Genomic DNA, 25,740 nt, shown 5'->3' on the forward strand with positions numbered 1-25,740 from the left:
CCTCCTGTAAGATGGACTCGCCCCAAGAGACTGTGACCCGGATTTTCCTGTTGACCATGATGTTAACCAGAACAGTCTGTTCCGGCGAGAGTACCAGTGAGGTCGAGAAAGGATCCAGAAAGGTTCCGATGACTGAGACGGAGGTGTAAATTTCCAATAGCAACACAACCACCAAGCAAAGGCGAGTACCGGAAACAATCTAGCAGCCATGTTATTTGTAAACATTGTGAAGGATTGTTAGTTGAAGAAAACTGTATCTGTAGGCTCTGTGACAACGTAGTGGAGGATGGGTGCATTAAGAAATGCCAATCCAGTTTTAATATCCATATGGACCGGCATCCATTGAGTGACTATCACTCCTTAGTGGGTAGTGTGTTAAATAAAACAGATTGTTGGGTATGCTCTCAAGTACCTCAAGGTCATAGCAAACCAGGGCTAGTACCATTTCCTTTAACGTTAGGGGAGGTACTTAAGTTAAGTGGTGGGAGACCGGTGGACAGGAGGTTTAATATCTCCAGCCCTCCTAGTTTGAAGCTCCACCAATACCATGTGGATAGGTCCCTATTATGTTTTAACATCTCCAATCCCCGAAAGCCGGGAAATTGGTTAGTGTCATGGAGTAACCAAACCATGACCTTTTCGCATAGAGCAGATAGAATGCCCACAGATACAGAGCTTATACGCCACATAGCCAGTAGAGGAAAATCTTTCCGATATAGGTACAGTATACCCTAGGAAATAGGATCACGAGAGTTGGAGAGGTATCACTAGGATACAGTGCACAGATCGTACAAACTGATAGGTGTACTAGACAGATGGGAGAATTAGGGTTAGGAGAGTTCACATGGAAAATGTGTAACATGGTAATGACATATTCAGTCCCATATGTTCTCCCCGATGATGCATATTTCACATGCGGGAGAAAGGCGTATGAGCGGCTTGCCCCAAACTCAGAAGGATTGTGTTATATTGGAAAAGTACTACCTGAGGTAATGAGTCTAAGGAGTGGGGAAATTGTAATTCCAATGGATTTGATTTATGACCCAACGGTAGAAACAATGATGTGATGAAAATGCGATTATACGGTCCGTTTCTTTCACCTGTTTTTCCGGTTTCTCCTAGGTAAAAAGACCCACTTTTGACGAGGAGTTTGATGATCCTGTATACAGACAACGGATGGATTAAAGAAGAAGTTTTGACAACCTTATACCCAGAGATTTGATGAACTTTGCCATAGATCCCCAGTTTCCCTAGAAATTTTAAAATTACGCTAGCCCAACACTTTTGTAAATCTATGGACATTGACAAAGCTTTTGCTCGCACCTTATGGGCAAAAGCACAAAGAAGACTGCATTCAACAGACACCGAACAAGACCTCAATCGACGAATGTTCATTAACCTGACATAGAATACCACTGCATTTACCGTAATTATGTCTTATCTTCATCTCTACAACCCTCAGGTAATTATACACATAGTCGATAGGGAATACAGGCACAGATATCAGCAATCACATATTCCCCCATTCATGTATCATCAACTAAAATGTGCTCCCCCATTTTGTTACAACCACAGCCGAAAAGAGCTCGGTAAAGTTTGACAGCCCATCCACAGACCCGTACCACGGGATAAGAAGGAATTCAAATGTATACTTCGCAATACCTCGAAGCTTGATTTAAAACACGTACGGCACGATGATACATGACCCCCCAAACATGGATTCATACACACATGCTTTTGCTATCTCACTAGGTCATACCCTTTTCACACCTTCTCTTTCTCCTCCCCAACCCAACCATGGAAATGTATTTACACTTGACATATATTTTTCTCTTTTTGAAATGTTTTAGGAAGTGGCAGTTATTGTTGACTGCCAAAGAGTGGACTGTCAAAGTCAGAAAAATATCACTATGCACACTGCCATATTTGCACCTCATACACGTCCGCGCTGCGCATGCGAGCGCTCTCCCGTGCGTGCGCATACCCGCTGTTACGTGCACCCGCAGGCGCACTGTATGCGCATTTACGGTAGAGTTTCTGTGTGCCCAGCGTGCGACTCAATCGTTACATAATTCAACCATATAATGTATTTTATAAGTTAATATCCCCCTGAGTCCAACAGGTATCAGTGGGTCTCAAATGGCTCTTTGACCTTAGAGATCCCCCAAACAATAGTTTGCATGTTGTGAGGGCTTCACATGGTGTTATGCATAGGTAAGCACAGGAATAGTAATTGAAGATTAATTGTATTCCAAATCAGTATCTTTCCCGCAGACGGAGTACAATAGCCTTTAATTACACTGAGCTTTGAGACTCAATGAGGAGGGCCAACACCTGTGTTTACCAATGGGTTAGGATTTGTCTCCAGAAGAATGATTGCTGAGATGTCATTGTCTCAACTGAGAATAGACAGTGAGATAGTATTCGCCAAACAATAGCTTCCCACAAGACAGGAATGTGTTGGTCATCATCCATTGTTTTGCATAACCAAGGCCACTGATGCAGCTGGCTCACATGCTGTGAGGGACACACACACACATCTTGTTGTTGACACACCCCCAGAGCTGGAATGAGGGTATGATATACCCACTGGAGATCACAGGGCTCACTCACTCACTCACACAGCTACCTGGCACCCAGCAGCATGGAGGCTACATCCCCAGGACTGACCTACAAACTAAAGGCTAAGTATTGAATTCACATGGCTAGATAAGGAAATCTAGATAGATTGCTTTAAGGTCAATGGTGCTGGATTAAATAGGATATTGTAACTTGGTTGTGTGATTGTTGGGTGTTTGTGTTGACACTCTGTGAAGTCTGTGATGAATTGGAACAGTAGACAATCTGTAGCATAGTATTTGTGGTATTTGTTTGCCTATGGTGATTTAAAATAGATTGTGCTGGTTAGTTATAATATATATCTTGTTAATCATAAATACCACCATGCAGTTGCGTTTGGGCATGTGCTTGTGGCAGTGGCGGGCTGAGATGTGTGGTTACATTGTGATCTGGTCTTGTGATGAATATGCTCTGGTTATTGAGATACTGAAGTTGTTTGGAATGTGAAAGTGAATAAGATGGTTCTAGGAAGTTGGATTGAAATTGTGAAAGGTGATTTAGATGGTTTGGAATTGTAAAATCAGAACATATGCATTGTTCTGAGGCGTGGACATTTTGGAATAAAATGGAGTCTTGTGTCTTCTGCTATGTGATTGTGGTGTAGTAGAGAGTGCCATGTGTTTGGACCTGCAAATCTAAAATGGCTGCTGCCGGGTGTTTTCCCCTCCCCCTTTCAACCATGTGTTGCAGTCTTCATGGGAGTTTTCTCAAAATGGAGTCTAGCTTCTGTCCCATGCGGTATTGTAGGGTTGTGTATATAGGGACAGCCAGTATGGGTAAGGTCAAGTATTTTCTCCACAAAGATTCTCAGCATTGAATAACTGCGCAGCGATTGTTCCTCACATGTGTAAGCTTCTCTGCAATCATATTGATCTTCTTGTTATTGTGAGCCATTTCTCTCTCTCTCTTCCCCTCTTTCTCTCTTATTTTCCCTTAAATAGTATTGTATTGTATTGTATTGTATTTCCTGTGTAGTTATCTGGTTAGGTAGTCTATGATATATTGTAGTGTATAATTGTATTGTATTATTCTTTTGCAAGCATACCATCCATAATATATATATAAGGCGTTAGACCCTAAGCCCAGGTATCTGTGTATTTCTTATAGTGTTAGGTACTCTCAGAGCGTCATAGTCGCACATACAGCTTTTAAGCTAACAAGGTTACACTGCATTACATCTACACATTGTCACTGCACAAATGTTTACAGTATAAGTACATTCCTTAAGGTATAGTTAAGAGAGTACCCTTGCGGTACTTTTTGCGCCAATTGCGTACTGTGTTCTTTAACCTTTAACGTGTTTTTAATAGGACAAATATTATAGACATTGTCACCGCAGACGGAGTACAATAGCCTTTAATTACACTGAGCTTTGAGACTCAATGAGGAGGGCCAACACCTGTGTTTACGAAATGGGGCTGGACTTGTCTCCAGAAGAATGATTGCTGAGATGTCATTGTCTCAACTGAAAGTGGACATCATGAATATCGAACAAAACCCAGAGACAGGGTTTTGTTTTGTATTCGCCAAACAATAGCTCTCCAGAAGACAGGAATGTGTTAGTCATCACCCAACATTTTGCATAACCAAGCTCACATGCTCAGCTCCCTGATACAAAAAAGACACACTTCCTGTGGTTGACACACCCCCACAGCTGGAATGCAGGTATGATATTATCCACTGGAAATCACAGGGCTCAGACTCACTCACACAGCTACCTGGCACCCAGCAGCATGGCGGCTACATCCCCAGGACTGACCTCCAAGCTAAAGGCTAAGTATTGAATTCACATGGCTAGATAAGGAAATATAGACAGATTGCTTTAAGGTCAATGGTGCTGGTTTAAATAGGATATTGTAACTTGTTTGTGTGATAGATCTGGGAATCTGTGATGGTAGCTGGGACATTAGACAACCTGTAGCATAGCATTTGTGGTATTTGTTTGCCTATGGTGATTTAAAATAGATTGTGCTGGTTTGTTATAATATATCTTGTTAATCATGAATACCACCATGCAGTTACATTTGAATATGTGCTTGTAGCAATGGCAGGCTGATACTTGTGGGTACCTGGTGGTCTGGTCTTGTGATAGCTCATATGCTCTGGTTATTGAGATACTGTGTTTGCTTGAAATTGTGAAAGGTGATTTAGATGGTTTGGAATTGTAAAATCAGAACATATGCATTGTTTTGAGGCTTGGACATTTTGGAATAAAATGGAGTCTTGTGTCTTCTGCTATGTGATTGTGGTGTAGCAGAGAGTGCCATGTGTTTGGACCTGCAAATCTAAAATGGCTGCTAGCATCCCCCTTTCAACCATGTGTTGCAGTCCTTGGAATCATGGGAGGTTTCCCAAAATGGAGTCTAGCTTCTGTCCCATGCGGTATTGTAGGGTTGTGTATATAGGGACAGCCAGTATGGGTAAGCTCAAGTATTTTCTCCACAAAGATTCTCAGCATTGACTAACATGCGCAGCGATTGTTCCTCACATGTGTAAGCTTCTCTGCAACCATATTGTCTTTATAGTTATTGTGAGCCATATCTCTCTCTCTCTCTCTCTCTCTCTCTCTCTCTTCTCCTCTTTCTCCCTCATTTTTTCCCTTAAACGTAATAGTATTGTATTGTATTTCCTGTGTAGTTACCTGGTTAGTTAGTCTATGTTATATTGTAGTGTATGACTTGTACTGTATTATTCCTTTTGCAAGTATAACATTCATATAAGGCGTTAGACCCTAAGCCCGGTAGTTGTGTATTTATTATAGTGTTAAGTATTCACAGAGCGTCGGTGACGCTCAAACAGCTTTTAAGTTAATAAGGTTACACTGCATTACATCTACACATTGTCACTGCACAAATGTTTACAGTATAAGTACATTCCTTAAGGTATAGTTAAGGGAGTACCCTTGCAGTACTTTTTGCGCCAATTGCGTACTGTGTTCTTTAACCTTTAACGTGTTTTTAATAGGACAAATATTATAGACATTGTCAATTGGCGGCTCCTTCACATATCTATACTAGGTAATCCCAGCAGACATTATCCATCAGCAAAGGGCGGGAGGTTATATTCCTCGTAGTGCTGTCTGGATAAGCGTCTGTTTCGCTTAGTAAAGGGTGCTGAAGTAATCCGGAACTGGAAGGTAAGAACAGTACGTTATTGTCTTTGTAAATCTGGTTTTTATTTCTATTTGGTGCCAACTACACACGCAGATTGGATGGTTTGTCTGTTTAAATAGGTTTAAAATTATTTTTAATCGCTCTGCATAGCATGATAACTTTAGGAGTTTGAATGATGACTTTCTTTGTGACAAGAAGCAGCATGGTCTGTCCACCATTTTGTGTGACCCTCATGGAGGTGGAAGGGGGAGGAGCAGCGGCCATTTTGGGAAGGTCACATTTTTTTATTTATTTTTTTTCTCCCTAAGCGGCTGGTTTTCAGTTGACTCAGGAAATAATCAGCCATCCATTGTCAAAAAGAAATCATCATTTAATGAGTTTTTTTTTTTTTATGCATTTATTAAATCTATATCATAGTCAATCATAAGTAATAGTGATTGGTACTTATATGTAATATCTATATGCGTGTGCTTACATCAATGTATGTTATTAGATTAAATTTAGAATTGCATGTTCATTTGTGTAATTTTCACATCTCACTTTCCTGTTTGTCATTTTATAATTGATAAAACGTGCTAAGAGAGATTTGTCGCTATTTCATAGTTAAAGTGTAAAAGTAATGCGTTAAGGGATAAAGTGTAAAGCGCACACGCAACTCTACCTAAAGGTACAAGGAGAGATTGGTGTGGGGTTCAGTAGAGGATCGAGGATCATCTACATTGATAAACGTGTACATTGTGTTACGGTGGACATTGGTTTTGTGTACACGTGTCTCTAACAAAGGGCTGAGACTCGCGTACGCAAAGGCCGACGCACGCAGCGTAAATTACGCAACGGAGCGTCTGGGTACGCCCACGTAACTCAAGTCACACGATAGTGTTGATTTTCAACAGGCGATAAATAGCGCAAAACACGATAAATAGCGCAACAGGCGATAAATAGCGCAACAGGCGATAAATAGCGCAAATCTATTTTAATATCCGAAATTTAAATTAACAGATCCTTCTCCAAATTTACAACACATCTGGTCTAAAGAAAAAAAAAATTCTGCGCAGAAATAGAAATAGAAACAAAAGTGTACATGTGGTGAGTGAGTGTTTTGCAATTATATAAGTTTTACAATTTTGGGGATTGAACCACAGAAATCATCGAGTTCTCGTGAAGTACATACGTGTAAGTGACATACATGGTGGCTAGGGAGGCATCCCTTGTTAAACATATAAAGAGCATTAGAGTGTAGCAGACCAGGAGGTCATACTGTAACAGACCAGGAGGTCGCATAACAGACCAGGAGGACCAGGTACAGCAGACAAGGAAGTCCGCTATAGAGTCAAGTAGCCCAACACCAAGAAGGGTTGGAGCGGAACCCATATAGGCCATAAAGCTCAGGCTGAAGGAATTCGCAGCTGCTGAATGTCGATTCCACTGGTCGCTCCGTACATAAGATTAGTTGCTTATGTACTGAACGATTGTACCGCACGTAATTGTGTGCACTAGTTAGTCTGACCAGTACCATTTGTGTACGAACCCGGTCATAAACGCTATTTGTACATTCTGACGTGATTTGTGTAATTTTTTATTTTCTGAAGGGAAGTTCGCTGGCAGAGGCGTAACTAGCACGGGGCGAGCAGGGCAAGTGCCCTGGGCGCCGTGGCAGGCCCAGCAGAGGGGGGCGCCATCGGCCCCTGCACGGCCCGCTCGCCCCATGCGCCCTCCACAGTCTGTCTGGCACTCCGTTCCTCCCAGCATGCAGCCACATAGCCCGGCTGGGCCGCCGCCAAGAGCACAGCATTTAGCTGTGACTCCGTTCCCCCACGTCCTCTGCGGCTCAGCTGTTTATTAACAGCAGCCGCCGAGGAGCTTCAGTACAAAGACTTGCGGGATAGTGATGTTATGTCCCGACTCCCGCGAGATACTGTACCGGAGCTGCCCCCAGCTGCTGCCATGACGACGGAGGAGCTGCACAGATGCCGGCACACAGCGTGCTATCCCGGCTCCCTGATCACCCGCTCCCCCTGCTCAGGGTGCTGCTGCTCAAAGTGTCAGGACCAGACAGGTGAAGTAAGAGAGAGAGAGAGAGAAAAAGAGAGAGAGAGAGAGAGAGAGTGAGAGAGAGAGAGTGTGTGTGTGTGTGTGTGTGTGTGTGTGTGTGTGTCGCTGCTATTGAAGGATGAGAGGGGGGGTTGCATACATCTTTGTAATGGGGGACTCCACAATTTAGTTGCCCCTGGGCCCCCACAACCCTTAATCCGGCCCTGCCCGCCGCCCTGTAATGCAAAGCTCCCAGAGCTCAACACACCGCCCTGTTCCAGCCTCCTACTGGTCCGCCTCCGATGCAGAGCCGGCCCCAGGCCATACATGCCAACACTCCCGCATGGTGCGGGAGGCTCCTAGTGTCCCACTGCCCCCACTTAATCCCCCGGATTCCCCTCATGGCTGAATTCTGGACCGCCAAAGGTCCACACCACATGCGATGAGGGCGGAGCTTGATGGACGGCGCAGTGCAGGCATGGAAGCCAAACACCACAGCACTCCTCTCTTGCGGCAGCAGCAGTGTCGGACCCTTACCCGTTTCCCCTCCTGTGCGCTGGGATCGACAGCAAGTGATTGAGACATCAGGGCAGAGGCGTGCCGTGGGCGCTGTGGAAGCCCCAACAGAGGGGGCGCCACCGGCACGGCCCGCTCACCCCATGTGACAGGGATTCTGCCGGCGCTACCTGCGGCGCTCTCCCTGTCTTCCCGGCTGCTGTGCCTGTCACACTGGACAGGCAGCGGCAGCCAGGAGCCTCCGCTCCCCCCCCCCTCCCCCTTTCCCCCTCCCCCCCTCCTCCTTTCCCCCTCCCCCCCCTCCTCCTTTCCCCCTCCCCCTTTCCCCCTCCTCCTTTCCCCCTCCCCCCCCCTCCTCCTTTCCCCCTCCCTCCTCCTCCCCTCCCTCCTCCTCCCCTCCCTCCTCCTCCTCCCCCCCTCTCCCTCCTCCTCCCCCCCTCCCTCCTCCTCCCCCCCTCCTCCTCCTCCCCCCCCTCCTCCTCCTCCCTACACATCATACAGTGCGCGATCGCGCGTGACCGCGACATCGGAGGTGCGTGCGACCGCGACCTCGGTAAGCGGGCTTTACATATGTTTAGAGTTTTTTTTTCTGTCGGGAGAGGGGGGTGCGGGACAGTGTGTGTGTTAATTGTGTGTGTGTGTGTGTGTGTGTGTGTGGGACAGTGTGAGTGTGTTAATTGTGTGAGTGTGTTAATTGTGTGGGACAGTGTGAATGTGTATTAATTGTGTGAGTGTGTTAATTGTGTGTGTGGGACAGTGTGAGTGTGTTAATTGTGTGTGTGTGGGACAGTGTGCGTGTGTTAATTGTGTGTGTGTGTGGGACAGTGTGCGTGTGTGTTAATTGTGTGTGTGTGGGACAGTGTGCGTGTGTCTTAATTGTGTGTGTGTGGGACAGTGTGCGTGTGTGTTAATTGTGTGTGTGGGACAGTGTGCGTGTGTGTTAATTGTGTGTGTGTGTGTGTGTGGGACAGTGTGCGTGTGTTAATTGTGTGTGTGGGACAGTGTGCGTGTGTTAATTGTGTGTGTGTGGGACAGTGTGCGTGTGTGTTAATTGTGTGTGTGTGTGTGGGGGGGGACAATGTGCGTGTGTGTTAATTGTGTGTGCATGGGACAGTGTGCCTGTGTGTTAATTGTGTGTGTGTGAGTGTGGGGCAGTGTGCGTGTGTGTTAATTGTGTGTGTGTGTGGGACAGTGTGCGTGTGTTAATTGTGTGTGTGTGGGACAGTGTGCGTGTGTGTTAATTGTGTGTGTGTGTGTGTGTGTGTGTGTAGGGGACAATGTGCGTGTGTGTTATTTGTGTGTGTGTGGGACAGTGTGCGTGTGTGTTAAGTGTGTGTGTGTGTGTGGGACAGTGTGCGTGTGTGTTAATTGTGTGTGTGTGTGTGGGACAGTGTGCGCGTGTTAATTGTGTGTGTGTGTGTGGGACAGTGTGAGCGTGTGTTAATTGTGTGTGTGTGTGTGTGGGACAGTGTGCGTGTGTATTAATTGTGTGTGTGTGTGGGACAGTGTGCGTGTGTGTTAATTGTGTGTGTGTGTGGGACAGTGTGCGTGTGTGTTAATTGTGTGTGTGTGTGGGACAGTGTGCGTGTGTGTTAATTGTCCCGGCGGTGATTGGTGTTTGCAGTGTGCGCCCCCCCGTCCTCCTTCGCTGACGCTGACAGGAGCGGCGGTGTGCGGCTCTCCCCCTCCTCCGCCGGCTCCGTCCTCCCGTCGTGGCCCTGCAGTGTGTGCCGGTCTCCCCAGCAGCAGCAGCAGCAGGTTAGTCTCTCTCCCCCCCTCTCTCTCTCTCTCTCTCTCTCTCTCTCTCTCTCTCTCTCTCTCCTCCTGTGGATTGAAGTTTGTAAGTATCATTTTCATTTTTACAGATTCCCCTATTGGATTCTACTGGACAAGTGGACGTGACCGGCGTGGGATGTAGGTAAGTAATCTCTCTCTCATTTTTACAGGTACCCCTATTGGATTCTACTGGACAAGTGGACGTGACCGGCGTGGGATGTAGGTAAGTAATCTGTCTCTCATTTTTACAGGTACCCCTATTGGATTCTACTGGACAAGTGGACGTGACCGGCGTGGGATGTAGGTAAGTAATCTGTCTCTCATTTTTACAGATACCCCTACTGAATTCTACTGGACAAGTGGACGTGACCGGCGTGGGATGTAGGTAAGTAATGTGTCTCTCATTTTTACAGCTACCCCATTGGATTCTACTGGACAAGTGGACGTGACCGGCGTGGGATGTAGGTAAGTAATGTGTCTCTCATTTTTACAGCTACCCCATTGGATTCTACTGGACAAGTGGACGTGACCGGCGTGGGATATAGGTAAGTAATCTGTCTCTCATTTTTACAGGTACCCCTATTGGATTCTACTGGACAAGTGGACGTGACCGGCGTGGGATGTAGGTAAGTAATCTGTCTCTCATTTTTACAGGTACCCCTATTGGATTCTACTGGACAAGTGGACGTGACCGGCGTGGGATGTAGGTAAGTAATCTGTGTCTCATTTTTACAGGTACCCCTATTGGATTCTACTGGACAAGTGGACGTGATCGGCGTGGGATGTAGGTAAGTAATCTGTGTCTCATTTTTACAGCTACCCCATTGGATTCTACTGGACAAGTGGACGTGATCGGCGTGGGATGTAGGTAAGTAATCTGTCTCTCATTTTTACAGGTACCCCTATTGGATTCTACTGGACAAGTGGACGTGACCGGCGTGGGATATAGGTAAGTAATCTCTCTCTCATTTTTACAGGTACCCCTATTGGATTCTACTGGACAAGTGGACGTGACCGGCGTGGGATATAGGTAAGTATGTGTGAGTGTGTCAGTGTGCTTTAATAAATTTTTACTGTCACGGTGTGTGAGTTGTGTTTTTATTTGGGTATTTTTTCTGTTGTAGAACTACAGGTACCGGCGGGCCCGTTATTTCCCTGCATGTTGGTACTTGAGGTTCTCCAAGTACCAGCAAGCGGGGGAGGCTTTCTGGGCCTTGTAGTTCCACAACAAAAAACAATATTCTTTTTTTACTTACATGGTTATCAGCCTCCCATCCACAGCCCACGGATGGGGGGGACAGCCTCGGGCTTCACCCCTGGCCCTTGGGTGCCTTAGGGGGGGTGACCCCTTGATTTAAGGTGTCCCCACTCCTCCAGGGAACCCCGGCCAGTGGTGACTAGTTGGGGGGGTAATGCCACGGCCGCAGGGACCTACATAAATGTGTCCCCCGGCTGTGGCATTATGTCCCTGGCTAGTGGAGCCCGGTGCTGGTTTTAAAAATACGGGGGGACCCCTACATCTTTTGTCCCCCGTATTTTTGGAACCAGGACCGGACTAAGAGCCCGATGCTGGTTGTCTAAATACGGGGAACCCCTGTCCAATTTTTTCCCAGTATTTAAACAACCAGGACCGGCTCAAAGAGCCCGAGGCTGGTTATACTTAGGAGGGGGACCTCACGCAGTTTTTTTTTTACATTTTTAACCCATTCAGACCCTTCTTCATTAAGTTAATGGAAACCCTGGACAACAAAATTGCATTCATGTCCTCCTCCCACTCCCTTCCCAGTCCCAAACACTAATTATTAATTTTTTCTATAAAAATGTACAATATATCACAAGTATGATGAGCAGGCATGCAGTGGGCATTGGCGGCTTTGGACTGAGTTGCAAATTAGTGGCGGAGGGCTGGGTCAGTTGATGGTGGGCGAGTTTGTAAGCCATTGGTGGTGGCAGCGGGCATCGGCTCAGAGGCAGTGGCGGGCATTGGCTCGGTGGCGGTAGGGGTCATCGGCAGGATTCGGCGGACATTATGGCTGTAGTGCCTCACCGCACGCCACTGACCTCACCGCATGCCACTGGTGTGTGGGACAGTGTGCGTGTGTGTTAATTGTGTGTGTGGGACAGTGTGAGTGTGTGTTAATTGTGTGTGTGTGGAACAGTGTCAGTGTGTGTAAATTTTTGCAGTCCAGTGTGTGTGTGGGGGAGAGGAAAGTATGAGAATGTGTGTGTGTAGGATTTGGGGGTGGCAAGTCTGTGTGTGTGTAATCAGTGTGTGTGGGATGTACTAATGGCCATTTACCGAAGACAGATATGTATTAAACCACGGGCACTGAGATGCCCTTCTCACTCACCATCCAGCTGGGTGGGCGAGCCGGGCGGGTGGAAAGCCAGCAGCAGGGGCAGCATGCCGGATATCAGCAGCCGAGGGTGGGGGCTGTAATGCACGTGCGGAGCCCAAAGCCGGAGATCAGCAGCATGCTGACCGGCAATAAGCAGCTTCTGCTTCCGCGTTCAACATGCTGCTGATCTCCGGCTTTGGGCTACGCAGGGTTCGGGGGATGGGTGTCCTCTGCCGGTGTACTGCAGCTCCGGGGGTGCGGGCTCCGGAGGCTTTCAGCACTGTTGAATATCCAGCTGCCTCAAGTATGCTGCTGCTGATATCCGGCATGCTGCTGCTGGCTGTCCCCCCGCCCGGCTCGGCCACACAGCTATATGGTGAGAAGGGCATCTCAGTTCCTGAGGTTTAACACATATGCCTCAGAAAATGGCCTCTGCGGTAAACGATACTAATGCTTACCATGACAGTAACAGCGGGGAGGAAGGCGCACATCGGGATCCTGCAGCATGAAACAAGAACCCCTTCGGAGCGCAGCAGACCACACTGAAAAGGGTGCATACCCGGTGCGGTGCTCTGCATCCCGGGTGGTGCCGAAGATGTGGAGTGTCGGAGGTGGCAGAAGCGCCGCAGCTTGGGGTGAGAAACCGCTGCAGCCCTTCCGCTGCTAAACTCTGCAATTAGTCTATTAAGGGGGTGGGCTCCCCTCATCATAGTGCCCCACAGGCCATGTTAATTCTGGGGGTAGGATCCCCTAACTCTATAATGGGAATTTTGGCTCATATCATGTGCTGTAACGTGAATTTTGGCTCATACCGTGTGCTATAATGTGAATTTCGGCTCATACTATGTGGGGTAATGTGAATTTTGGCTCATTCCGTGTGCTGTAATGTGAATTTCGGCTCATACCGTGTGCTGTAATGTGAATTTCGGCTCATACCATGTGGGGTAATGTGAATTTTGGCTCATACCATGTGGAGTAATGTGAATTTTGGCTCATACCGTGTGCTCTAATGTGAATTTCGGCTCATACCGTGTGCTATAATGTGAATTTTGGCTCATACCATGTGGGGTAATGTGAATTTCGGCTCATACTGTGTGCTATAATGTGAATTTCGGCTCATGCCGTGTGGGGCAATGTGAATTTCGGCTCATACTGTGTGCTATAATGTGAATTTTGGCTCATACCGTGTGCTATAATGTCAAAGGGGCACCAGTACTAGATAGTATAAGGGGTCCTACTACACTGACGGACACGCCCCTTTTGAGTGACCACGCCCCTTTGGCGCGCGCATAATTGCTATCTGCAGTCTTTCATTCCACCTTCAAAAATTCAACTTCGACCACTGCACCTACATACACATACATACACACCATGACATCTTTATATGCAGTGACACCGGTGGCGTCTGCACATACTTTCCTTTTGTATTTTTTTTTATTATGCATTTTATTAATTTATTATTTTTATTAAAAAAAAAATCTTTTTTTTTTTGGTGGGGGGGGGGCGCCATTATTGATCTTGCCCTGGGCTCCAAAAACCCTAGTTACGCCTCTGTTCGCTGGTCACTCAGGAATTATCCAACAACCCCACAGTTACTGGAAAGGGTTAATGCTCTGCGGATCACACCCACATGTTCCAGTAAACAAAGGTTCATAGGGGCCCTGGGTCGGGTACGCCAGCACTATATCAGTGTGTGGGCGTATTGGTCGGCGTGGGCGAGTAAGTGGGGTACTCGGTAAACCACCACCGTCAGCCTATCGTGAACATTTTGGTTTTTTGTAAGGGTTCGCTGAAGACCCTGATATAAAGGTCAGAGGTAGAGCAAGCAACACCTGCAAATTATGGGGGCCAGTTGTTCAGGAAGGGGGCGATCAACCTCGGTTTGGGTTGATTTAGTGAACCGACCAATCGGGTCGGCAAGGTACGTAATGTGTGAAAAATACGGCTCACACACAGAAGTTTTATGTGATGAATGGGAAAGAATGACAATGCATGACGGGGAGAAATTCCCAAGAGTAGGTAGCTTCAGCCCAGAAGTGTTAATGAATTTAAGGAGGAGGATATGTCTCATTAAATCAGTAAAGAGACGGATCAAACATTATGATTGTTTAAAATTATGGCAACAGGAAAGTGAAATGCAAAGAAATTTTAACTTACATATCTGACCCTCATCTTGGGAAGAGAGACATGGCAATGGAGAGGATTATGGTTGCAGAGAAATGGCACAATGTTGTACGATAAAAATGCACTTAGTAACTGTATTAAGAACGAAAGTAACAAATGTAATAATGTTTATAAAAATGAAAGTGTAAAAATCACAAATGTTAACCTGTGCAAGTCGCACCCCATGTCAAACTTCCCTCAGGAATACAAACAAGAAAGTGAGCCCAGAACGATGTCGGCATCTCTTCCAGAAGCCATCCTACAAGACATCCAGGTGGACGCGACCAAATCGGTAAAGGCAATAATCAAACCCCCTAACGGAGGGTCAGGTGAGGTCGTGTCCACAGGTACGTACAATGTTTTATATCACGCACAAACAAATGTACCCTATATTGTAAGACCAACACAAAGGGATGTAATTTAATTTAGTCCTGTCAGGGTGATCACAGTCCCCAATGGGAAGACTGACGATCAGGGAATCATTCCCGTCAAGGACAGTGCAATGCGCCGTCCCTGGTCCCGGACAGAATTGAGATCAATCATGTCTGATTTCCCAGATCCTAGGAAAGATCTAAGTGTATGATCAAAGATTCACAGAAGGTATATCAACTCCCTAGACAACGACATAATCATGGTATCCAAGGAATCAGGGAGGTACAGGGAAAGCGGTTGATGGTGATGAGCATCCAAGCGTTTGAGGAGACATCAAATCAACCAAGACCCCATTTCACTGACACTTGGAGGAAGCCCAGGGTTTGTGATCTTTGCAAAAGAGAAGGGCATTATGCCAGTAACTGCAACAGCCCACATAAAGTCAGACCCCCTAGACATGAATATGAGCATGAATATATCACACCAAATTATAATCAGGGATCATATAGGAAGAATTTTGGGCCACACCCATAATATATAGTCAGGAAAGGGGATCACTAGGACTGATAGTAAGCCTGAGGTAACAGTTAATAAATTGGGAGGTCATTCCCTGAAGACACAGGAATGACCGGGTGAAACGTTGTAAATGTATCTGTGAAATGTTTCTTTTCTCTCCCCATCTCTGACGATTATTGATAGGACTCAAACATTGCATATCTGCTTGGTCTTTGCAGAAGTCTACCAAACCCCAGCATGACCTATCCGCATCAATGTATCCTGGCCAGATACAGAGTATGGAGGTGCTGGTGGGAGGGACTATGCATGGATACCATTGGACATGTAGATATGACAGCCTGATGATCTGACAATGTTTTAAAATGTTTGAAAAATGTTTTTTTTCCTGTTGTTGTTTATTGATGTGTTATGTTATATATATATATATGAATTGTTCTCTCTCTCTTTTTTTTTTTTTTCTCTCTTCTCACTCATGTTTTCATGTTTTAAAGATGGTATGTCACACATCAGTTAGACAAATGGTAATGCAAGATTTTTGCTCCTTACAGAAAGTTCGCTGGTTTGGAAGGAATATTGCATCACCGGAATGTTCGTTTGGAAGACTGAGAGACAGCACCTTAAGAACAACAAGACTAGAGAACTAATTATCGTAACAAGTTTCTCTCCCCCTCAAACTGTTTTCCTGTACCCCCATTACAAATTTCTCCTTTTTCTCCTCCTGTAAGATGGACTCGCCCCAAGAGACTGTGATCCGGATTTTCCTGTTGACCATGATGTTGACCAGAGCAGTCTGTTTCGGTGAGAGTACCAGTGAGGTCGAGAAAGGATCCAGAAAGGTTCCGATGACTGAGACGGAGGTGTAAATTTCCAATAGCAACACAATCACCAAGCAAAGGCGAGTACCGGAAACGATCTAGCAGCCATGTTATTTGTAAACATTGTGAAGGATTGTTAGCTGAAGAAAACTGTATCTGTAGGCTCTGTGACAATGTAGTTGAGGATGGGTGCATTAAGAAATGCCAATCCAGTTTTAATATCCACATGGACCGGCATCCATTGAGTGACTATCACTCCTTAGTGGGTAGTGTGTTAAATAAGACAGATTGTTGGGTATGCTCTCAAGTACCTCAAGGTCATAGCAAATCAGGGCTAGTACCATTTCCTTTAACGGTAGGGGAGGTACTTGAGCTAAAGGGTGGGAGACCGGTGGACAGGAGGTTTAATATCTCCAGTCCTCCTAGCTTGAAGCTCCACCAATATCATGTGGATAGATCCCTAATATGTTTTAACATTTCCAATCCCCGAAAGCCGGGAAATTGGGAAGTGTCAGGGAGTAACCAAACCATGACCTTTTCACATAGAGCCGATAGAATGCCAACAGATACAGAACTTATACGCCACATAGCCAGTAGAGGAAAATCTTTCCGGTATATGTATACCCTAGGAAGTAGGATTACGAGAGTTGGAGAGGTATCACCAGGATACTGTGCACATATCGTACAAACTGATACGTGTACTAAACAGATGGGAGAATTAGGGTTAGGAGATTTCACATGGAAGATGTGTAATATGGTAATGTCCTACTCCGTCCCATATGTCCTCCCCGATGATGCATATTTCATATGCGGGAGGAAGGCGTATAAAGTGGCTTGCCCCAAACTCTGAAGGATTGTGTTATATTGGAAAAGTACTACCTGAGGTAATGAGTTTAAGGAGTGAGGAAATTGTAATTCCAATGGATTTGATTTATGACCCAAATGTAGAAACAATGATGTGATGAAAATGCGATTTCTACGGTCCGTTTCTTTCACCTGTTTTTCCGTTTTCTCCAAGGTAAAAAGACCCACTTGGACGAGGAATTTGATGATCCTGTATACAGACAACTGATGGATTAAAGAAGAAGTTTTGACAACCTTATACACAGATATTTGATGAACTTTGCCATAGACCCCCAATTTCCCTAGAAATTTTAAAATTACGCTAGCCCAACACTTTTGTAAGTCTATGGACATTGACAAAGCTTTTTGCCCACACGCCTTTTGGCAAAAGCACAAAGAAGACTGCATTCAACAGACACCGAACAAGACTTCAACCGACAAATGTTCATTAACCTGACATAGAATACCACTGCATTTTACCATAAGTGTTCTTTATCTTCATCTCTACAACCTTCAGGTAATTACACACATAGTCGATAGGGAATACAGGCACAGATATCAGCAATCACATATTCCCCCATTCATGTATCATCAACTAAAATGTGCTCCCCATTTTGTTACAACCACAGCCGAAAAGAGCTCGGTAAAGTTTGACAGCCCATCCACAGACCCGTACCGCGGGATAAGAAGGAATTCAAATGTATACTTCGCAATACCTCGAAGCTTGATGTACAACACGTACGGCACGATGATACATGACCCCCCAAACATGGATTCATACACACATGCTTCTGCTATCTCACTAGGTCATACCCTCTTCACACCTTCTCCTCTCTCCTCCCTTACCCAACCATGGAAATGTATTAACCCCTGACATATATTTTTCTCTTTTTGAAATGTTTTAGAAAGTGGCAGTTATTGTTGACTGCCAAAGGGTGGACTGTCAAAGTCAGAAAAATATCACTATGCACACTGCCATATTTGCACCTCATACATGTCCGCGCTGCGCATGCGTGAGCTCTCCCGTGCGTGCGCATACTCGCTGTTGCGTGCACCCGCAGGCGCACAGTATGCGCATTTACGGTAGAGTTTGTGTTCATAGCGTGCGACTCAATCGTTACATAATTTAACCATATAATGTATTTTATAAGTTAATATTCCCCTGAGTCCAGCAGGTATCAGTGGGTCTCAAATGGCTCTTTGACCTTAGAGATTCCCCAAACAATAGTTTGCATGTTGGGAGGGCTTCACATCTTCATATGCATAGTTAAGCACAGGAATAGTAATTGAAGATTAATTGTATTCCGAATCAGTATCTTTCCCGCAGACGGAGTACAATAGCCTTTAATTACACTGAGCTTTGAGACTCAATGAGGATGGCCAACACCTGTGTTTACGAAATGGGGCTGGATTTGTCTCCAGAAGAATGATTGCTGAGATGTCATTGTCTCAACTGAAAGTGGACATCATGAATATCGAACAAAACCCAGAGACAGGGTTTTGTTTTGTATTCGCCAAACAATAGCTCTCCAGAAGACAGGAATGTGTTAGTCATCACCCAACATTTTGCATAACCAAGCTCACATGCTCAGCTCCCTGATACAAGAAAGACACACTTCCTGTGGTTGACACCCCCCCACAGCTGGAATACAGGTATGATATTATCCACTGGAAATCACAGGGCTCAGACTCACTCACACAGCTACCTGGCACCCAGCAGCATGGCGGCTACATCCCCAGGACTGACCTCCAAGCTAAAGGCTAAGTATTGAATTCACATGGCTAGATAAGGAAATATAGACAGATTGCTTTAAGGTCAATGGTGCTGGTTTAAATAGGATATTGTAACTTGTTTGTGTGATAAACCTGGGAATCTGTGATGGTAGCTGGGACATTAGACAACCTGTAGCATAGCATTTGTGGTATTTGTTTGCCTATGGTGATTTAAAATAGATTGTGCTGGTTTGTTATAATATATCTTGTTAATCATGAATACCACCATGCAGTTACATTTGAATATGTGCTTGTAGCAATGGCAGGCTGATACTTGTGGGTACCTGGTGGTCTGGTCTTGTGATAGCTCATATGCTCTGGTTATTGAGATACTGTGTTTGCTTGAAATTGTGAAAGGTGATTTAGATGGTTTGGAATTGTAAAATCAGAACATATGCATTGTTTTGAGGCTTGGACATTTTGGAATAAAATGGAGTCTTGTGTCTTCTGCTATGTGATTGTGGTGTAGCAGAGAGTGCCATGTGTTTGGACCTGCAAATCTAAAATGGCTGCTAGCATCCCCCTTTCAACCATGTGTTGCAGTCCTTGGAATCATGGGAGGTTTCCCAAAATGGAGTCTAGCTTCTGTCCCATGCGGTATTGTAGGGTTGTGTATATAGGGACAGCCAGTATGGGTAAGCCCAAGTATTTTCTCCACAAAGATTCTCAGCATTGACTTACATGCGCAGCGATTGTTCCTCACATGTGTAAGCTTCTCTGCAACCATATTGTCTTTATAGTTAATGTGAGCCATATCTCTCTCTCTCTCTCTCTCTCTTCTCCTCTTTCTCCCTCATTTTTTCCCTTAAACGTAATAGTATTGTATTGTATTTCCTGTGTAGTTACCTGGTTAGTTAGTCTATGTTATATTGTAGTGTATGACTTGTACTGTATTATTCCTTTTGCAAGTATAACATTCATATAAGGCGTTAGACCCTAAGCCCGGTAGTTGTGTATTTATTATAGTGTTAAGTATTCACAGAGCGTCGGTGACGCTCAAACAGCTTTTAAGTTAATAAGGTTACACTGCATTACATCTACACATTGTCACTGCACAAATGTTTACAGTATAAGTACATTCCTTAAGGTATAGTTAAGGGAGTACCCTTGCAGTACTTTTTGCGCCAATTGCGTACTGTGTTCTTTAACCTTTAACGTGTTTTTAATAGGACAAATATTATAGACATTGTCAGATGGCTTCCTTGAGAGTGCAAGTGTCAGCATTGACTGCATGGTTCCGAAAGAAAAGTGAAACATTTTCAGGGTGTGCGCACTTTTTCAGGGAATGCTGCGTATTCAGCCTTCTTTTTGTTCCACCTACGGTGCGTGGGACTGTAGTCTACTCCTCAAAGCCCTTTAAGTTGCTCCATTGGAACCACTTAAAAAAGTGGATCTTAAATTGTTAACAGCTAAAGTTCTCTTTAGGCTGACTATGGCATCAGCTAGAAGAGTATCAGATTTAGGAGCACTGTCATGTTAATCTCCTTTTTCTGATGTTATCCAGATAGAGTAGTTCTCAGAACTAGATCTGGGTATCTTCCTAAGGTGGGGTCTAAATTCCACCTTAATGAAGAAATTGTAGTCCCGGTTTTTTCAGGTATCGGGACTTTGTTCGGGAGATGTGTCGCTGGACGTAGTCCGGGCATTAAGCCAGTGCCGTCAGAAAGACAGATTCTCTCTTCATTCTCTACGAATTTCATATGAGAGGATGGCCTGCTACTAAACAGACGCTGGCAATATGGCTTCGAATGACAATTTCAGAAGCATACTCTCAAGCTGATCTCCCAGTTCCGGCTAATGTCTCTGCTCACTCTACTCGTAAGGTAGGTCCTTCATGGGCAGCACAGCATTGTGCTTCAGCAGGAACAGATATGTAAGGCAGCCATATGGTCTTCCATTAATACACTCATAGACATTATGCCTTGGATACTTTTGCCTCTCATGATGCTGAATTCGGGCGAAGGGTTCTGCTACCAATTAGAAACGTCCCCCCCACTAAAAATTGCTTTGGAAAATCCGATTGTTATCCTGTGGATAACCTGTGGACCCTGCCGGAGAAATACACGTTATGGTAAGAACTTACCGTTGATAACGGTATTTCTCCTATGTCCACAGATTTCCACAGGGATCCCACCCTGACGCACCTGATTTGAAAATCTGTATACTCACTAAACTCTTCCCTCTTGCATGGAAGGGTGTGCATGTGTGTTCTTCTCGCCTGAATAGGGTTCTTCATAATGCTCCTGCCTAAATGCTTTGGAATCCATCTGATTTGCCTGAGCCAGTGGGCGGGGATATATGGATGGGCCCGTTGCATCCTGGGAAGACTGAAAGCTTGTGATCGTTTGGTGCCAATCCGCTGTCGCTCCATCATATCCTACTGTTATCCTGTGGACATAGGAGAAATATCAACGGTAAGTTCTTACCATAACGTATATATTTACTTGCTGTAAGGACGCTACTATAGGCAGAGACCTGGAGGGAACATGAACAATGGAGTGCCCAAGATTGCCATCACACGGCACAGGACTCATAATTGGTCTGGGCTTCATCTGACATGTCAGGCCAGGATAAGTTCTGTGTCAGGCACTTCAGTGTATGGTTAACCTCCTGGTGACTGTCCAAAGGGATTTCATGGTCAAACAATACCAACTGCGCAGTAAAGATACCTGGGCCTACCAGTTTGACGTGTTCCATGTCTAGTCTATCCCCTTCTACCTTTCTGGCTACCCTGTACATTAAACTTCCCACCAGGTCAAACTTCCTGCCCCCATCCCATCAAGCCCACTGCCAGCTTTGTGCCTTATGCCTTCCAGGGATGGGTCAGAGAGTTGAACCTCCCTAAACTCCTGCTGCGGCCCTCAACTTCTCCTAAGTTGGGAAACTACAGGGAGATTGCTAGGGTTAGTCTGGTTGAGGTCAGTCATAGAAAGGTCAGTGTGGTCACTCACCTCAGGAGTTGGCAAACCGGTAGGAATAGGGGCATCATTGGGCACCCCCACAAGATCAAACGAGCTGGAACCAAAATTCTCTGCTTTGCTAGGGGACGTAGGCATGCCAGAGGCAAAAGGCATGCGGGGTAGATGTGCCAATCTGCCGCTGTAATATTTGCCTCTGGGCTGGTTGATGCTGTGCTGGCAGTTGTATAGTCGCTGCAGTATTTTACTCTGGGCTGGGCTGGAGCAGATGATGTCAACTAGAGTTGGAGAACTTGACTCCAGGTGATGACATCAGCAAAAGTGTTAATGATTCCACCACCCAGATCATTTCCCAGGCATACATCAGTTGGGAGGCAATCCATGATGGCAACATCTCGCAACGCTTGGCCAGATCCCCAATCCAGGCCGTGGATACCTCTTGCTCCGTTCCATCTGCCACAGTCACTTTGGCAATACTGCAGTATTAATAAGGTGGGGGTTCACAACTGTGATTGAGGCCCCAGAGTCTCTTAAGCCTTCGCCCTGTAGGGGTCCCACTTGGACCGGCTGCAGGTGCAGCCACATATATTGTGGGGGCTTCTTGGCCGGGCAGATGAGTCTCTCCGCAGAGTCCACATGCTCCTTGCCGCACTCCATCGGACTGACTGGAGGGGAAACAGTCTTTGTTGGCTCTTCTCTATGGCTTAGACCAGCATGCCGGGCTCCAGCACTCAGATTTTGGGCATGAGTCTGGGTCGCTTGGGGCTTATGGGGGTAATTCAGACTTTATCATGGATGGTCTAAATTTAGCACATCTACGATCACTTTCACAGACATGCGGGGGGACGCCCGGCAAAGGGCTAGTCCGCCCCGCGTGTCTGGCTCTACCCCCCCCCACACACACATGTACAAAAGCATTGCACGGCGGCGATGCTTTTGTACCTGAAGAGTAGCTCCCTACCAGCGCAGCTCCAGTGCGCTGTCAGGGACCTACCCACCGCTCTCCAAGTCACAACGGCCACGTGTGACGTCACGCAGCCACCGCGGCCCACCCCCGCACGGTCCGGGTACGCCTGCGTTGCCCGGACCGCGCCCCCAAAAAGGCGGCCCGCCCAGCGAACGCCTCTGCTTGTCAATCAGGCAGAGGCGATCGCTGGGCTGAGATGCCAATCGCATCTCTGGCATGCGCTGGCGCACTGCGGCGCATGCGCAGTTCAGACTTGAATTAGCCCCCATGACAGTTCATCTTCAGACGTCCGATTTTCCCCCAGCCATAGCACTTGTCCAGGCGGAGCCCCAGTGGTCTTTGATAACTTTCAGGACACTGTGGGGCAGTTGCTAGCTAAAAGCACCTGGGTTGGAAGATGCTTGTTTCGGGGGGCGATGAGCAGAAGAGAGGTGTCCCCATGCTTGTACAGTCTTTTAGGATTGGCTGCTGGTCGGGCGCGTGTGGCCGAATTGCCACATATTTGTCGGCTAGGCTCCCGGTCTAGCACCCACTCCTTCACTTCTGGGGTGCACTTGCAATGGAACTACTCTCAGCAAATTGGGTGGATCAGTGCATCCCATGTGTTGACGTCAGATACCTTCACCCACTTCATCACATACTGCCACAGCTGGGTAGCTAACTGCTCATGGGTGCTGTTAGGATTATTGCGCAAGTGTCAAACGGGATACTGTCATTAGGTCGACCATTATTGGTCGACATGGTCACTAGGTCGACATGGAAAAAGGTTGCCATGCATTTTTCAAATTTTTCTCTTACGTCCTAGGGGATACTGGGAATCCATTTAGTACCATGGGGTATAGACTGGTCCACTAGGAGCCATGGGAACTATAGAAGTTTGATTGTGTGTGCTGGCTCCTCCCTCTCCTCCCTATATGCCCCTCCTACCAGACTCCGTTTAGAAAATGTGCCCAGAGGAGCCGGTCACCAGCCTGCCTGCTTCGTGGGACTTAGAGGGGAAGCGGCCCAACCTCACTAAGGGTTAATGGTCCCATTCCTCGCTAACAGGACACTAGCTCCTGAGGGAACTATTTGCAAGCCCCACCACGGTGAGCGTGCATTCCCGCAGCACGCCGCCACCCCTAATAGAGCCAGAAGAAAGAAGAGTGGTGAGTACTAAGCCGGTGACCCGCTATTATGGCGGCATGAGGGTACGGAGACGTGCGGCTTCTAAACCGGGCGGACTGAGTCTCCTGTAGTGTACACAGTACCCAGACTGGCACTACAGCCATAAAAGGAGGTTTACTCCGTTTTAGGCACATTGACACACACAGCCAGTATAAAGAAGAGCGGGAAGACTGTGCACCATTGAAGGGGCGGGGCTTCACTATGAGCAGATCCAGCAGCTCACCAGCGCCATTTTCCCTACTGCAGCTGACACAGACGCTGACTGACAGGGACGCGCAGCTCCTCCGGAGAGACTCCAGATTACCTTACCTCAGCGGTACCAGGGGGGGAGCGAATTTTAGTGTACTGGGGGGGGGGGGGGGTGTCACTCCGACCTGATCGCATGCAGCGGATTTTCGCAACGCAGCAATCAGCTCCATACTGCGCATGCGTATGCACTGCAATGCGCAGGCGCGTCGTACGAGTGCAAAGCGGATCGGCGCCTAGCGATGGATCCGTTCGCACGGGCGTTTGCAAGGAGATTAACAGGAAGGAGGCATTTCTGGGTGTCAACTGACCATTTTCCTGGAGTGGTTGGAGACACGCAGGCATGTCCAGGCGCTTTCAGGGTGGGTGTCTGACGTCAATTCCTGGACTGAACAGGCTGAAGTGATCGCAGCGGCTGAGTAAGTTCTGGGCTACTCAGAAACTACACAAATTGTGTTATCAACTCTCGGCTGCAAAAGCGATTGCACACATGCACAGCAAATATGCACCCCCCAGTGGGCGGCGACTATGCGTCCGCACGGCTGCTAAAAAGAGCTAGCGAGCAATCAACTCGGAATGACCCCCTTAGTCCCTAATCTAGGTACTTAGTCTGCGACCCGGCTAAGCTTGGCATTAGCGATAAGGGCGCCGTGTGCTGGTTCCATACTCTCTCTCTGTGTCTCCGGGAAGGGCTCTTTATGGGTTAATTGTGCTTTTAACCTTTTTTCTGTGTGTGTGCTGTCACTACTGCAATATGTCAGGCAAAGAGTGTGTTTCATGTAAGGCACAGTGTTCCTCTTCTCCAGGGGGTTTACTAGTGTGTACTCAGTGTAGTGTCCCTTCCCAGGCTAGTGGGGTAGAACCAGTATGGCTGGACTCCATTAGGGGAATAATTCCACCATTTCTACAAAATTATCTCGTAATGAGAAAGAGATGCAATACTTAAGGAAGTCTATGGATGAGTTTATGAAAAAGGACTCAGTACCCAGACCAGCGTCTCAGTCCTCTACCATTTGTTCGCAGAAACATACCTTGGCCCATATACTGCATTCTGACTCTGATGATGAAGGATCAGAAAGGGAGGAAGGTGAGGTGGACACAGAGGTAGGGGAGGGTACTCTGTCGCAGGGTGTAGAAGCTCTCATAGATGCTATCAGAGAAATTCTAAATATCCCTGAGAAGGTGACCGAGGAGAGTGAGTACTCTTACTTTAATAGTAAGAAGAAATCCTAAGCCACTTTTATTGTGTCAAAGGAACTAAATATCCTGTTTGAAGAACCGTGGGTTAATCCAGATAAGTAATTTCAAATTCCCAGGCGGCTGTTCTCATCTTTTCCTTTTCCTCCTGAGTATAGGAAAAAATGGGAAAATCCACCGATAGTGGATGCGTTAGTCTCCAGGCTCTCACGTAAAATTGTACTACCTGTCCCTGGTGCAGCCTCCCTAAAAGATGCGGCTGATCACAAGATTGAGACTACACTCAAATCTTTGTATACTGCTGCCGGGGTGGCCCAGAGACCCACTATAGCATGTGGGTGGATTACAAGAGCCATTGCTAAATGGTCA

Source organism: Pseudophryne corroboree, chromosome 4 (assembly GCF_028390025.1).
Source record: "Pseudophryne corroboree isolate aPseCor3 chromosome 4, aPseCor3.hap2, whole genome shotgun sequence".
Classification (NCBI taxonomy): Eukaryota; Metazoa; Chordata; class Amphibia; order Anura; family Myobatrachidae; genus Pseudophryne; species Pseudophryne corroboree.